The sequence below is a fragment of the Acomys minous genome (genome assembly GCF_964271855.1).
Source record: "Acomys minous genome assembly, chromosome: 13".
NCBI lineage: Eukaryota > Metazoa > Chordata > Mammalia > Rodentia > Muridae > Acomys > Acomys minous.
The window spans coordinates 51,393,076-51,409,507 of NC_140495.1; the positions used below are offsets into that span (position 1 = coordinate 51,393,076).

Here is a 16,432-nt window from a genome sequence, read left to right on the forward strand (position 1 = left end):
CATGAAAGGAGTCAAAGCCTTCATGGCCTAAATAACTCCCTATAAGGCTTGCCCCCAAAAACCTGTGGATGTAAACTTGAGGATCAAATTTCCAACACATGAAATTTGGGAGATATAGCCAATCATAATAAAACAAGAAGAGACAACGAGAACTGTTAGCATTCTTGCTGAGAACAGTCAAGCAAGACTCATAGCCAGGGGACACAGCAGTGGGATGGACTGATGACCTCTAGCCTCCAGATGATGCTCCCATTGGATGATTTCATCCAGAAGGCAGAATGAAAGGCACCTGAGAGATAGGATGTAGATGGTGGGCATCCCATGGCAGAACACAAAGTTTTGACCTGGACAGCTTTGAGTTCTTGGTGGCTCTGGTTTGGTTGCATTCTTCTATGGTTGAGGACTACTTACAAACCTGTAGCTCCATGAGCCCACTGGGGTATCAATAGAAACTCCCAAGTCTATTGCATGGCAGTAACCTAAAGCTTTCTCAGACTTTTGAGACTGATACCCCTGTTCAGTCTGGTAATCTTCTATAGATATTTTGGTTTGACAGTATGAGGGCCAAGGTCCAGGATCACCATCTAAAATGTTCCCTGGTAGCATAACGTGCTGTGTAATCTAACACTTTTAAATCACTGATTCCAAGATCCCAGTATGAGAAGAAATTGCTCCAGTGTCTTTTTATGTGTAATGGACTCAGAGATGTTGCTAGCATAATTCTTTATTTCCTAGACCATGTATCTGGCTTCTGGGCTGGCCATTGGTTGGAGGCAGATGCTTAATCAAGTCATTACCAGCTTTAAGGACAGTGCCTCCCATCTGCTACCATAGCTGAGCCTCTAGTACACCATTCCAGCATCCTGTTAATTAATGCTGCTTCTAGGTAGGGGGGCTTTGGGCAGTAATAGCCCAGTTCATGAGCTTCTGTGGTCACAGAATGTGTTTTGTGCTTACAGTTAATGTAAAGGCATATTGTAGGCATCAGTACAGAACCCCAAAACCCAAAATCTGTGAGTCTGGCAGAGGACCAAGGAAAGGAGAGGAAAATTATCAGCTAATTTACTTGTCACTCTGACAAAAATATCTGGTAAGCAGTAACGTAAGAAGGACAGGTTATTTCTGCTCACAGTTCAAGGGTATTATCCATCATAGTAAGACAAAGTGTGGTGGCAGCAGCCTGGAATAATTGATCACATTATGTCCCCAGTCAAGGTGATGAATGCTGGTGCTCAGCTCACTTTCCCCTTTTTTACAGGCCATGGAACAGAGCAGCCCACATTTAGGATGGGTCTTCCCTCTCAGTTACATATTACTGAAACACCTACAAGGATATATCCAGATGTATGTGTCTCCGGTGTTTCTAAAATCCAGTCATGTTGACAGTGGAGGTTAACTGTCACATCACATGAATTTCTCTTTTTGAAGGAATCTTGCTTCCATCTCTGTAGTGACAGGGCAGGTTGATGAAATTCTCAAAAGCTAGCAAACTGCCCTCCGTGTCTTACCTTCACCTATATCTTCAACCTTCCTAATGCTGTGACCCTTTAATACAGTTCCTCATGTTGTGTTGACCCCCAACTATAGCATTATTTTCATTGCTACTTCATAAATTTAATTTTGCTACTGTAATGAAATTGTAATGTAAATATCTGAGATGCAGGATATCTGATATATGACCTCCAAAGGGGTCACAATCCACAGGTTTAGAACCGCTGATCTAGAGAAAGACACCATAGCAAGGGCTTAAATGACTGCTGTTGAAAGTACCCAGCAGCAAGTTTGATAGAGGAAAGCCCTTTTGCTTGGCCCTTCATCACTCCTATTTCTCTCCCAGGATGAGTTTGTCACACTAGAGAGTGAAGTAAAGGGTTGGTGGACAGCTATAAGATATATGGTCTTCACATGAGAGCCACGATTCCAGTGACTCTTGTTAGGACTCATGATTTCTTCCTACTCTATGAACATTCCTAAAACATCATCTGCATTCCTTCCTCTGGTAAATTCTTTATCAGCAAGAAATGTCATTTGAAGGTTTATCCCAAAGTCAAGTCCCTAATACAACAGTAAGATCTTTAGAGGGAAGTAGGTCATGATGACTGACCCTATCCACATTGATGGACTAATGCCATAACCGGGGGATGGGTATGTTGTTCAGTCTTCATCTTCTCTCTTTTACCTTGTGGTAAAGTCCACCATGGGATGATGCAACATGAAGGCCTTTACAAGTGTCGCAACTATCTTAGGCTTCCCAGACTTATATATGTATAATAATATATAACCAAACTATAATAAACTTAAATTATTTATAATTTCCCAGACTATAGTGACCTGCCATAACATTTTAAGACAAAAGGAGATAGCAGGCCCCTGTTCATGGATCAAAGTGTGTCTGGATCTCTTTATCTAGACCAATGGGAATCCTGATGTATGACCAAATAATGATTATTAGTGCCTGAAAAAAAATGCCTTCTCTATAGCCTGGTGAGGTGATGGTACATGGCTGCAATCTCAGCACTTGGGAGGCTGAGGCAGGCAGATGGCCATTTTGAGGCCAGCCTGGAGTATACAGGAAGACACTCTTTCAAAAGAAAAAAGATACTCTGAAGAGTGGGCAGCATCAGTAAAGTGTCTAGGGTTTCTGTGGATGAGGACATCCTGCTTAAAGTAAAGATAACTGTTCCCATCTTGACTTCTAGCAATGAAGAAAGAAGTGCAATGCACCATGGGCCTATCTGTTGTTTAGGGGCAGCGTACTTCACAACATATCCCTAATTGCTTCTGCCTATACACCAAGTGTGACAGATGTCCCCATATTTGAGTAAGGCTTGCAAGAAAAGAGTTTGCAGTAAGTCTTGGCTTTGGGGTTAACACACATGCCATTTGGATCCTACAATACTTAGAGTATCTGTGGTAGGACAAGAAGATGTACAGAGTTTGTGACAAGTTGCAATGGAGAGTTATAGGACCCTGAGCTTCTGTAGCATCTATACTGTCTGCTATGATTTTAATTTGTTCCCCAATAGTTCTTGTGTTAGAAACTTAACTGTCAAATTCATATGCTGCTGGTGTTTAGAGGTGGTATTTGGGACATGTGATAGCTTAAATGAGAAATGTTCCCCATTGGCTCAGATATTTGAACACTTGGTCTCTGGTTGGTGGCAGTGTTTGAGGAGATTTAAGTGATGGAGCCTCGCTGAAGGAAATATGTCACTTGGAGGTGGGCTTTGAAAGTTTGTAGCCTGGCCCCATTTCAAGTTTGTTCTCTATGCTTCATGCTTTCCACTGAAGATGGGATACCTCAGCTTCCTGTCTTGCTGGCGCCATACCACCCTACCATGATAGATCCATCCTTCTATACCACAAGCCAGAATCAACTCTTCCATAACTTTCTTTTGGTCACAACGTGATGTTGTATCATAGCAACAGAAAAGCAACTAATACAATAGTTAATTAGGGTTATATGAGGTGATGACAATGAGGCCCCTGTGATGGGATTAGTGACTTTACAAGAGGAGGGAGATACAAACTAGCACACTTGCTCTATCTATAGATTTACATAACTGTATGGGGAAACCTATACAGTTTTTCCAAGGTTTTCATAACTCGCTTGCCCTCTGTTATAATGTCTAACAACTACCTGGACTGGCATTTACTTCTCATCTATGTGTATTATGGCACAGCAAGAAGCCCTTTTTTCTACTGCTAGTACCCATCCCTTACTTCGCAGACAACAGAATTCCTCAAAATAAATTTCACCTATTAAAAATTATGCACTTTTTGTTATTCTGTTAACAGCAACACAAAATAGACTAAGACAATGTGTTCAGTCCAAGAGTTACAGAGCTTAAAAACAAACAAACAAAATCACTGTTAGGTCCTGTAAGAATTATATCCTCTGACCACAAGACAAGCAAGTGACAAGGCAGGTCATCACCTGGTCCTGGCCGACCTACCAAGTCATAAGATTGAGTGGACCCAGGAGCAACTCTGTGTAAGATCGTGGGGTGAAATTGGTATATCTCGGATTGAGCATAATCAGGACTAAAGGTCCAACAGCTGTACCAACAGGTAGCCCAGCCCTTCATGGCATCTACCTCCCTGAGGCTGGCTCCCCTAATCTCAACTCTTATCCATGGGGTATGGGGAGAAGGAAGGAGAAGGAGGAAGAATGAGGAGAAGAGGAGGGGGGAGGGGAAGGAGTAGGAAAAGAAAGCCTAGAGCTGAATTTACAAGTGAACTGGTTTGGTTTGTGAATGAAGGAAGAAAACTTCAAAAGAACAGCAAGTGTAATGCTTTAAACCATAACTTTGACAGAGATCAGGGAGGTGTTCTTTGGGCCCTACCCCATACTGAAGAACTATTAGCAGTTGAGAGCTGCTAGAGAAGGAAAAAACCTTTCTTCTTTGAGAAATCACTCCCAAAGAATGTTTCCTTGTTCCAGTGGATGGCCCCACAACCATGTACATATGAGCATCACTAATTGGACTTAGTGAGGTACTGAAAATAAGAAGGAGCAAGAGAGATGAAGCTTTGAGAGGGATGTGTTGAGGAGATTCAGAGGAAGTTAGAGATATCACTACATATCATCTAATATATAGTATAAATATTTGTATAATTTTCAAAGAATACAATAATAAAGGAAAAAAATTAATCATGGCTTGAAAGACAAAGACAAAGGTAAGCTTCCCAAAGGCCAGGGCTTCGGTGAGCATCCTGGGTCACTGACAGGGGAAATAGCATGAGACTGAGCAGAGGTCAATAGCTTACTGCCAGGTCAGGAGCCCTGAAGGAATAAACTTGGAAGACAATGAACGTAAGGTTCTAGGGGGGCAACAGATGCCATGGCCGATGGAAATGACTATCAAAGGTGAAGAATGCAGCCTGTGCTTTCACCCAGAGTGTACTCACCTGCCAGCGCCAGGGTTCTGTGCTGTTAGAGGACATACTGGCCTCTAACAAATGTCTTTCGGTATTAGTCAATGTCCGCAGGAGGAGGCAATAAAAGGTTCCTGCTTGAAAATCGCCACACTAAACAACCAAATTGACGAAAGAACTCAAGTATTTTATTGTGATGAGCCTTTGTCACTTACTATCCCACTGACAGCAAGGTGACCATCACATGTAAATGGCCACCTATGATGGTTAATTTTTAAGTATCTTTTAGTATTCTTTGGTAATTTTGTACACATATACAATGTAACTTGGTCCCATCTACCTCAACTCACAGCCTCTCACTCCCCCCAACCCCATCCTGTTAACCCTCCCACCTTCATTTCTTTTCCTGCTAGTCCCACTTATCGCTCCCCTCTAGAATGCTGACTGGTCTCTTTGGATCCTTCTTGTGCCGATAACCATAGTTGTAGTGAGTTGCTGAGTATAACTGCTATGTTATGTCCAGAAGACAGAATTTCAGAGCACTATTCCTTCCCCTTTCATTCTTACATTCTTTGTAGTCCCTCTCTTCTCTGGCTCCTTGAGGCTTATGAGAGTTTGTAAATGTGTCCCATTTGGGGCTGAACACTCTACCGTCTCTTGTTCTCGGCATTTTTGACTAGTTATAAGTTGCTGTACTAACCTCTGCCCATTGTAGAAAACAAACTTCTCTGGCCAAGATTGAGAGCTGGAATAATTTATACAGATAAATATTTAGAAGGTGGCTGGATCACATGTTTATTTAGTAAAGTAAAAGTTAATCTTAACTGGAGATTGGGTTGGGATTTCCCCAGGAGATTAAGGACCCAGATCAGGGTCTGACAGTGTTTTCAGGACCATGAGGCCTCTAACTTTAAGGAATTGTTTAAGTCATTGGTGGATCCAAACTTGAACAGGTTCATTTCCCAGGTTAGCCCGATCCTAACAACCCCATTTTGAATAGAGTGATGGTAGGCAATAAAACTATGAAAAGGAGGGCCTGGTTAGAGGCAGGTCGGTGTGGGTGTCTCTTTAGGGGTTGTATCTTGCCTTGACTTCATCTTGGGGCTGTGCAGTTCTGCTTATGGATGCTGTCATGTAAATGTTCAACCATGTCCCTAATGCAGGGAACGGGACCATGAGCAAAATGAAAGTTTCTTCTTTAAGTTTTTAAGTTTTTTTTTGCATCAAGATGATAAGAAAGTAACTGTCAGGTCATAGTAGCCAAGCACTGAGGTGGAGGCTGCCCTAAGCTTAGCATCTCAGGCTCCCATTTACCAATGCTGATCTTGCTTCTCTCTCTGCTAAACACTGGCCAACTGATTTGTTCTAATCTGACAAAAGCATAAATCAACAATAAGCATTATGACCCAAGTCCTCAAAGAGTCCAACTGGTCCATTCATTTTAATGTGAAAGACAGACTTTTAGGCTAAGAGTTTCCCTTTTCTGCTCTGTGACATTACAACCCCCTTCCAAGTCCTTGCATAGTGTTTGGTTCACTGGTCATTCAGTGTTAATCTTGTCTTTTTGTGATAATGTGTTGTCATCTGGGACCTTCTTGGCTCTGGAGAAATTATACTAGGAAGTTCCTAGTGACAATAAATTACTCAACTGTGAATGTAAATTTTGAATACAAACTTACCAACCCAGAGGCCATAGCTAAAACCACCTCCTGGGACTCTCACACTATGGGTCACCCTGCCCCAATCAACACAAGGCCAGACATTAGACAATTGAAGACAATCCCTACATGCCAAAGCACACGGAAACACTCTAACCACCAATCCTAACCTGCTTCCTTTGCTCCACTCATTCCTTTCAGTGGGAAAAGCCTACAATAAGGCTCATCCTTAGGTTCTTTTTCTGCTCTCTCCTATCCTCCACAGTTCCTGCCATTTCCCCATGCCACCACTATGCTACACCCCCTTCTTAGGAACACTGATCAGCTACGTTTTCTGAAGCCTTCTCTTGTGATATGGTGGCCTCATCCAACTTAGATAAAAGTAAAACTTAGCTATTCTTTGTTCGGAGCCAGCCCGGGGTCATTCAAGGCTAAAATAATCTACTGGCTATGGAAAGATACTGATGCCCTGTTCCAAAGCTAACTTCCTCCTTTCAGCCTCTGCATAACTTCCTCCTTTCAGCCTCTGCAGATGTTGTTTAGCAGGTTAGCTAACTTCCTCCTTTCACTCCCTGCAGATGTTATTTAGCTGGTTAGCTCAGGACTTTCTGAGAGATAGTTAGCTAAGATAAGATAGAAATTGCTCCGAGATAAACCACAGGATGTTCCCCTGATGGTATCATCTGGAGACATTCTTGGACCTCCCCCCTACTGCTTAGTTCCTGCCTCCACCCCATATAAGCTTTTGCTTTTGATTCAATAAACGGACCTTGATAGGAACGCTACTTGGTCTCGCCTCTTTCTTTCCAGTTCCATCTTTCAGGTATGGCTCCCCTCGTGACCCCATAATTACTGGTCGTGCTGGACAGGACAAGTGGCACCCAATGTGGCCATGAGGTCCGAGCCCTCTACCGCGACAGAGACCCTTCGTGGGCAATAGTTCAAGACGCTGAGGTCAAGTCTCTCGCCAAGGTCAAACCAAAAGTACCTCCGATTGTCTCCGGTGCGGGCCTGCCGCTCACAGGACCTCTCCGCACTTCGGTAAGTGTTCATCTCTGTCAATACGATGGGTAAAAGTCTCTCGAAGGAGGCGCAATTTATTCGCCACCTTAAAAATTGTCTCAGGGAAAGAGGAGTTAGAGTTAAGAAAAAAGACCTTGTACTTTTTTAAAATTTGTTTTCCAAGCCTGTTCTTAGTTTGTCATTGATGGTCCTAATATTAATCCTGACCGTTGGGACCGTGTTCGTCGAGAATTAGACTCCTATTCTTCCCAGGATGGTCCTGAGACTATTCCTTTTCAAACTTTTAACTACTGGACTTTAATTAAAGATCTTATCTCTTCTGATGCCCCTGACATTTCTTCTGCTGTTGCTTCAGTTGAGGCCTTCATTTGGCCCTTATCTCGTTCCGCCTCCTTGGCCTCCCTGGAGTCGCATGACTCCAAGTCTTTACAACCCCTAAAATTCCCTTGCCCTTCTGTTGTCATAGACATGGTAGATGACCCTGCCGCCTCCAATAAGCCTTTATATCCTTCCCTGTCCAAGCTCTCTCTAGCGGATGATACCCCCATAGACCAGGGCTCTGCAACCCAGGCTTATCCTGTTGTTAAGACAGTCCCCACGTCAGATGATTTAAGCCCCTCTGAGGAAGCTACCTTAGAGGAAGAGGCCACCAAGTACGATAACCCAGATTGGCCGCCCCTTTCCTGCCCGCCCCCTTATCGGCCCCCTCTTTTTTCTTCGGGGCTCTTGGCCTTCCATTTGTTTTATACATTATATGGACGACATACTACTAGCTGGCCCTGATATTCGCTCTCTACATAATGCCTTACAACAGCTTACCCATCACCATCAGGCACTGGGCCTTCAAATATCCCCTGAGAAAATTCAATTAAAACCTCTTCATTTATTTTTAGGATTTGAACTCTTTCCTCATAAAGTCCTATCCCAAAAAATGCAACTTAGAAGAGACTCCCTTCATACCTTAAATGATTTCCAATGCCTTTTAGGCGATATTAATTGGCTATGACCCTATCTAAAACTTACTACAGGGGATTTAAAACCGCTTTCTGACATTTTACGTGGAGACTCTAACCCCACCTCTCAACGAGCTCTTACCCCAGAGGCTGAGGCTCCCCTAGCTCAAGTTGAGTCTGCCATTAACAACCAAAATATCTCCCTTTTTGACCCTACTAAACCCTTGCCATTCATTGTCCTTCCCACCCCTTTTACGCCCACAAGGGGTGTTTTGGCAGGGCGCCCCCCTTTATTGGATACACCTCCCTTCAGAATCGTCTAAGGTTCTTGCCACCTACCCATCTCTGGTGGCCCAGCTCATAAAAGATGGCCACCTACAATCAAGAAAGACCTTTGGAAAAGACCCCAACATTTTGATCCTCCCCAATACCCCAGCTCAGATTAATTGACTATTTATCAATTCTAATATCTGGGCCATTAATTGCATAGATTTTCAAGGCAAAATTGATAACCATTATCCCCTCGATAGGCTGCTTCAATTCCTTTACAAAGTGCCTATTATTTTCCCTAAAAGGACAAAATTGTCCCCTATCTCCCAGGCTCATTTAGTTTTTACAGATGGTTCTTCTAATGGCATAGCAGCTTATTCCATTGATGGAGTGACTACTCGTGTGTCTTCCCCTTTTCTTTCGGCACAGCTGGTTGAGTTATATGCTATAATACAGGTATTTACAGCCCTCCCAGACCATTCCTTTAACCTATATACCGACAGCGCCTACATTGCCTGTTCGGTCCCCTTGGTAGAAACAGTGCCTCACATAAAACCCACCACCAATGCAGCCCCATTATTTGCGGCAATACAAAGCCTTATCCATCGGCACACCACCCCCTTTTTTGTTGGACATATTAGGGCTCATTCTGGACTCCCTGGACCTCTTGCCCAGGGAAACCAGTTAGTTGATGCCGCCACCCAAATGGTCGGGTCAATTCAGGTTCAAGATAATCCCTCTGATCTAATTTCCCAAGCCCAACAGGCCCACGAGCTCCACCATCTTAATGCCCACGCCCTTAGGTTGCGGTTCAAAATTACCTGAGAACAGGCTAGACAGATAGTTCATAATTGCAAGAGTTGTTTGACTTTTCTCCCTGAAGCCCACTTTGGGGTCAACCCTCGAGGACTGGTCCCAGGTGAATTGTGGCAAATGGACGTTACCCATGTCGCCTCCTTTGGAAAACAAAAATATGTCCATGTTACCGTTGATACGTATAGTGGTTTTCTTTACGCCTCCCTTCAAATGGGAGAGGCCACTAAAAATGTCATCAACCATGTACTGACTTGCCTCTCCGTCATGGCACAGCCAAGAACTATCAAAACAGACAATGGACCTGGGTATACCAGCACCAATTTTAAACAATTTTGTGCCCAATTAAACATCAAACATATTACTGGCATTCCCTACAACCCGCAAGGGCAGGGAATTGTCGAGCGTGCTCACCAAACGCTTAAAAATATGCTGCTCAAATTACAAGGTACAGGGGGAATTCTCTTCCTCACACTGGACAATAACAAAACCCTTCTGTGCCATGCACTTTTTATCCTAAATTTCCTTACCCTAGACAAAAATCACAGATGAGCAGCGGATCGCTTATGGCACGCTACAACCTCTCAGACTTATGCTCAAGCCTTATGGAAAGATCCATTCACCTCCCGGTGGCAGGGTCCCGACCCTATTCTTATTTGGGGAAAGGGACATGCCTGTGTCTATGACTCAAAGGAAGGGAATGCCCGTTGGCTGCCTGAGCGCCTAATTAAACAGATTGATTCACCCAGGGAAGAACGCCCTGAGGAAAGGCTTTAATTGTGCCTTGTTACAGAAATATGACTTTATTCAGCCTTTTCCTACTCCTGGCCAGCCTCGGAAGCACAGCCTCATATCAGATGTACAACTATACCTGGGTAATTATGAATGGGGCAGGGGACATCGTTAACTCCTCTTCCTCTACCACTCATCAAACACCCTGGCCTACTTTGGAAGTGGACTTATGTATGCTGGCCGCAACCATCACGGTTCTACTGGGGCTCGGGCTGTCGGAGCCAGGACGGGCATTTCCTCTTTAGTGATCTCCAATCAAAACTATCACCAGCTTAGTGCAGCCATAGATAAGGATATTGCTGAAATACAGGTTGCTATGGCAGCTCTAAAGAATTCGCTTTCCTCCCTTGCAGAAGTGGTACTGCAAAATAGGAGAGGGCTAGATTTGCTGTTTTTACAACAAGGGGGATTATGTGCAGCACTCAAAGAAGAATGATGTTTCTATACCGATAAAACTGGGATCGTAGAAGATAGCATGAGGAAGGTCAGAGAAAGTCTAGAATATCGCAAGCAGGAGCATGATAGAGCTGAATCCTGGTATAAAAATTGGTTTTCTGCTTCCCCTCTTCTGACTACCCTCCTCCCTTCGCTTCTGGGACCTCTTATAGGGTTCTTGTTACTAATATCTTTTGGACCGTGGGCTTTCAGAAAGATTACTGACTTTGTCAAACGCCAGATAGACTCTGCCATACAGGGACCCACCCATGTGGAAGTTCATTACCACAGGCTTGAACGACTCGACCCCGAGGCAAAAGACTGTGCTGCCCTGATAATGCGGCTAAAAGTGGCCTCGATTTCAACAAGCTGAGACCTAAAGGCTTGAGTCGATTGTTCACTTGAGAGGGTGCGAGGCTAAGCACTGCAGGGAACCATGCCAGACACCTCGGTGGGTTCCTGAGGAGCACTTTGTTTTGAGCACCTCTTATACCCCACCTATTTCCCTCCCTCTATGCCAGAGCTCTATAAAAGCCTTGTCTTCCTCACATCCAATGCTGGCCTCTTGAACTCTGCATCAAGGTTTTATTTTACACGAATAAAAATAGCTTGCTTTAATTAATCTGGCCATGATGATTTGGCTTGGTGGTCTTTCTCTTTAAGATGCCAGTCTTATGTGATTGGAAAGCACACTAATTGACCTCATTTCAACCTAAGGAACTTCACCAACTCTCTATCCAAATACAATCGTGTTCAGAGGACCTGAGGAGAAGAATTCCAACATGTGAACATTAAGCACACACAGTTTAACTTATAAATTGCTTAAAGAGCGTTTTGATCTTCAAGCTCTATTTTATCATCTGCTTTGAGAAAATGCAGCCCGAGACAGTGAGCAACACAGTAAACCCTGAATCCTGATGTCTTAGCCTGACCTTGGCTAAGACATCCCTTTTTGGTCCTCTCCATCCCTGCTCTTCCTGCACCTTCACAAGTATCCACAATGTATTCCTGGAGAACACGTACCCAGGAATGAAGCCTTAGTGTATTAAACTAACATTAATATCTAAATAGTTCCTAGCAGGTCCCTTCTTCCTGCTGTCACCTCTTTAGCTCATCTGCCATAATCCTCTGCCTGGATGTTTGTGCAGCACCCTCAGTGGCCTCCCTGTCTCCGGGCATGTCCATGTTTAATTCATTTCCTGTCTGGAGCCCTACTGATCTTCCTGAAGAATTCTGCGACAGGATGCTTTCCTAGTATTAAACTGCTCTCCCTGCGGATGATGTAGTCGCCCCTGGAATTGAGTTGGTGGCAGACAGAGCTGAAAGAGAGAGAGTGCAAATGCCTAAAGGTAGAAGACTTGACTCAGGTTTACATGACAATGAGACCTTTTAAGCCCCTGCAAGGAATGTTCTTTCCAATTTGTCTGGGGTAAGCAATGGTGAAGTGTTTCACTTCCTTCTCTGTCTCAAAAGCCAGTCAGAGCCAGGTGCAGACCTGAGCTCAGTCTGCTTGAGTCCCAGGAGCAGCAGGATTTCCCACCCAGAGGACAAAGCTGGGCCTCAGAAGGTGCCAGGAGGAACTTCAGGAGAGAGGACGAGGCAAGATCCAGAGGCCAAGGGCTTCAAGTTAAGGGTTGACCCTCCCCCACACTCACAGGATGGGGTGGAGCCTCCATGTTTCAGGCCCAGCTTCATGGGCTCTCTTCTCCTTTGTTTTCTCTTTCCTTCCCTTCTTTCTCCTTCCTCCTCTCCTCCCTCCCTCCCTCCTTCCCTCCCTCTTTCCTCTCCCCATCTCTCTCCTTTCTCATTCTCCCTCCAGTCCCTTCCTCTTTCTCCCTCTACCCACCTTTTCCTTGTATCTCTCCCTTTCTTAACCTCATTTCCCCTTTTCTTTTTTCCTTCTTTCCCTTCCTACTTTAACTAACAGTGTGAGAATCTTGAACTGGTGGGGGTCGGCTGTCTGCATCCAGCCATCTCAGGGCAATGTCTATCTTACTGGCAGGGACAAAGCTGAGTGCATGCTCCTAGGCTACTCTACCAACTCCTAGCTGCTTCTTTGGGTATTTCATGTTCGTCTGTTAGCCACTAAAGGACATAAAGAGGGAAGTCACCGCTATCCTGTTACCTAAACTAAGGCACCCACGTCATAAATGTGTTGCCTGTCTTGACTTAATTGACTGTGTGTGCCATTTCCACTCCTTTGTTCCCTTATAATCCTACATCCAGGCCAAAGTCCAAGAGGGAACCTAAGTGCAAAAGCTGAAACAAGATGGCCTGGATAAGGCCCCGTTACCAACACTAACAGCCCCTCTCGCTCCCCCTCGCTTTGTGGTCCATCCTTTAAAATTGCTGTACAGTCTCCCATCGGGGACATCGTTCAGATCTCTGCCTGTGTAGAAAGCAAAGTTTTCATTTTTAAGCTTCTATCTCTGAAGTGAGTTTTCTCAGTTTCTACCCTAAACCCAACATAACTTTCTTCAGCTCAGCACTGACCATGCAAATTTCCTACCAATGTTCCATGGTGGACTCTGGGACCCAGAAGAATGAAACTGGGAAGAACAGCTGTGGTTATCTACCATGAGGGTACTGATTTCTTCTTTCTGTACCTACATAGTGCAGGACAGGGTACTGTTGGGTTTCAAACAAGCAGTTGAGATGCATATTTAACATACCAAAGTGGACCTGGCTTCCACGTTCTCCGAGCATCCTGTCTCTATCTGTTGTATGGTGTGTATGGCATACCCCACTCTCTACCCTGAAGTTTCCAGCCAGGGGCTGGGCTTCCCCATATAATATAGACATGTTGGTTTCCTCTACCTCTTTCTCTTTTAATAAAGAAAGGGAGGAGATGTTGGGGACAGGCCATATGGCCAAGGTTCAGCCATTTTGTCAGAGCCTACACCTTTAGGCTCCTATTTCTCCAGCAGTCTGTCATTTACCAAAAACCAGCTGACCCTGTCGTGGTTCAGCAGTTAGACACCTGTTGTGGTTTATTGTGGGGGATGGTCATTCTAAGACCCCCGAGGTCATAGTAAGAGCTACTCCTCTCAGGCTATAAACTAGCTTTTCCAGTAAGACTACTGGTAAAATCAGATTAAAGGTCAGCTGCCTGCGAGCAGCAGTTTCAGGAACTTTTTCCTGACTAACCAGATTTTTTACAACTTCGCTTTCTCTCTGGAATTGCTCCCTCTTTTGTGATTATAGCAGCTGTAAAGATAGACACCTGCTGGAGCATTCCAGAGTTAGGTATCCATAACAACCCTCACTTACGCAAATACCCATGCCTCTGTGCCTATAAAAACTCTGTGAAATTTTTCAATAAATGAGGCTTGATCAGAATCCAGACTTGCCCTCATTTCTTTGTGTCTCCTGTCCCCCCACTTGTCTGCCCCCTCCACAGGTACCCATTGAAGACCCCACAGGCCGGGTCACTTCTCTCTTCCTGTAGGTCCACATTTTTTCTCTCTTTCTTTTCACCTTCCTCTTTGTCTCCCTTCCCATAGTGCCTTTCCTGGCCTCACTCCTTGGGCCCAGTGAAAACGCCCAACAGCTGCATTCAATAAATCTGTCTTTGTGCTTTAATCTGACTTGAACTGGCTCATTTCATCATCAGAACGAACTTATTAGGTACAGTGTGGGCAGAGTCCAGGAGAGACAGCCTGGAGATCTTGGACTTTGGGCAACCTTCAGTCATAGTTGAACTGTTTCCTTGTTCCCATGTAGGTTTTTCCCAATTTGCACATGAAGGTGAACAGATGAGTTTAAAAAATACAGTTGTTGGGTCTGAGAGACATGCAGATAAAAAGAAGAGAGCCACCAAAATCTAAGTATACCAAAAAGCAACTTTACTCACCTCTGAGGAATGACTAGCAAGCTAGGGCTGCAACAGCTGCTAGGTCAGGGAATAAGTTTCTTTTCAAGCAAAAAACCCACAATGAGGTGTTCAGTGGAGGACTCAGTAAGCATTCATTCACTCTTTGAAGTGAACAGTCAGCCATTCTTTGAAGTGACAGATCTCTTTCCAAGTAAAGGGTCTGTTACAGGGATGACAGTAGGATGTTTAAATAGGTGTGGGTAGACTTTAGGATGCCTTCCCAGAAGTTAGACTCCTATTGGATATAATCTGCTCCTCTATAGGAGCCTTTTGAAGCAAAGCAATGCAATTTCTCTCTGGTATTTGGGCTCTTGTTTATAAGTTCCCAGAGTCTGTACAAGGATGTTTTTAGCTGGCAAAAACCACGTGACCACACAAGGCAGTCCCCAACTAGCAAAGATCACATGCCCTCTCATGAGTCAGTTTCATACCCCGCACTTGGGATCAAAACAAACAAACAAAAAAAAACATGCTTACATAACCAAAAGTTTCAACACACACACACACACATACACACACACACACATACATTTACAGGTAATAACAACTAATCTTTTACTTTAAAAAGGGGGGGGGGGATTTATTTATTTATTATTATTTATAGTGCTCTGCCTGCATGTATACCTGTAGGCCAGAAGAGGGTATCTGATCTCATTATAGATGGTTGTGAACCATCATGTGGTTACTGGAAATTGAACTCAGAGCCTTTGGAGGAGCAGGTGGCACTCTTAACCACTGAGCCATCTCTCCATTCCCCTAATCTTTTACTTTTTAAAGCTTTTTATTGATTCTTTGTGGATTTCACATCATGTCCTTCAATCCTACTCACCTCTCTGATCCTCCATATCTGTCCTCTGCCCTTGGAACCTCCTCCTGAAAAGAAATATCCTTTTGCCTGAACACCTTATGTTCATTGATTACAATGATTCAGTAGTCTGTTTTGAGGCCTCTGGTTTCTGTTACAGTATTCTCACTGGATCCTCACTGGGTCTCCTCTCAGATATGCTGTTGTTGCACTGTGTTGTGGAGGTCTTGTAGCATTGGTTCTGCAGTACTGGTCCCTCCACAGGCTTCTGCAGTTCATAGATGGGGAAGATGTTCAGGTGGGCCAACTCAAAGCCCTGGATCTGGGCCTAGGTAGTGGCTGAGTTGCTCAGCCTGACAGCTATCCAGCATTGCCCAGGTGTGGAGTGGGGCCAGCTTTCCCTCTCTCCTGCTCTAGGGGCTGGCTCTCATATGCCCACATCACCAAGGTGAGCTCTACAATGCTGCCCAGGCCAGTTGCAGGGCCTGCTCTGCCATGTGCTGCAGCGGGCAAGAGGCAGGGCCAGGTCATGGGCTCCAATGCCCTTGGTGCCAGCTCTCCCATGCTGCCCAGGCAAGGGGCAGGGCCAGCTCTGTGTGAAACGGATGTTTTAAAAGAGTAGATAACGTTTTTGCTGACAGCTGACCCTCACTCAGCACTAGCTAGGATGGAGGACTAGAAAAGACAGTCTTTGGTAGGGGAACAGGATTCTTTGTGTCACAAGTTCCTTTTCAGTACGGGCAGCAAATGTTATCATTGCAGCCAAGACAGTAAGATAAATGCAGCACCAGGGAGGCCTGGGAAGCACCAGTCTTGTTGCTTTGAGAAAGAAGCTCAGAAAGTGAACAGAGATGATTAGTAGGACTTTTCAGTGTGTCCTCTGCTGATGAGTCCTGTCTTGTCCTCTGGGTGTAGATATTGCTAAGGTGTG

General features: G+C 44.5%; 1 long non-coding RNA gene across 2 annotated transcripts in view; it reads left to right on the plus strand.

The window, feature by feature from the left end:
- LOC311581997 overlaps positions 1 to 16,432 on the plus strand; it is a 50,150-nt gene that overhangs the window by 6,091 nt on the left and 27,627 nt on the right. For both annotated transcript variants that reach the window (XR_014773980.1, XR_014773981.1), the window contains exon 2: positions 7,360 to 7,577. This is a non-coding gene — a long non-coding RNA (uncharacterized lncRNA). The remainder of the gene's footprint in view (positions 1 to 7,359; positions 7,578 to 16,432) is intronic.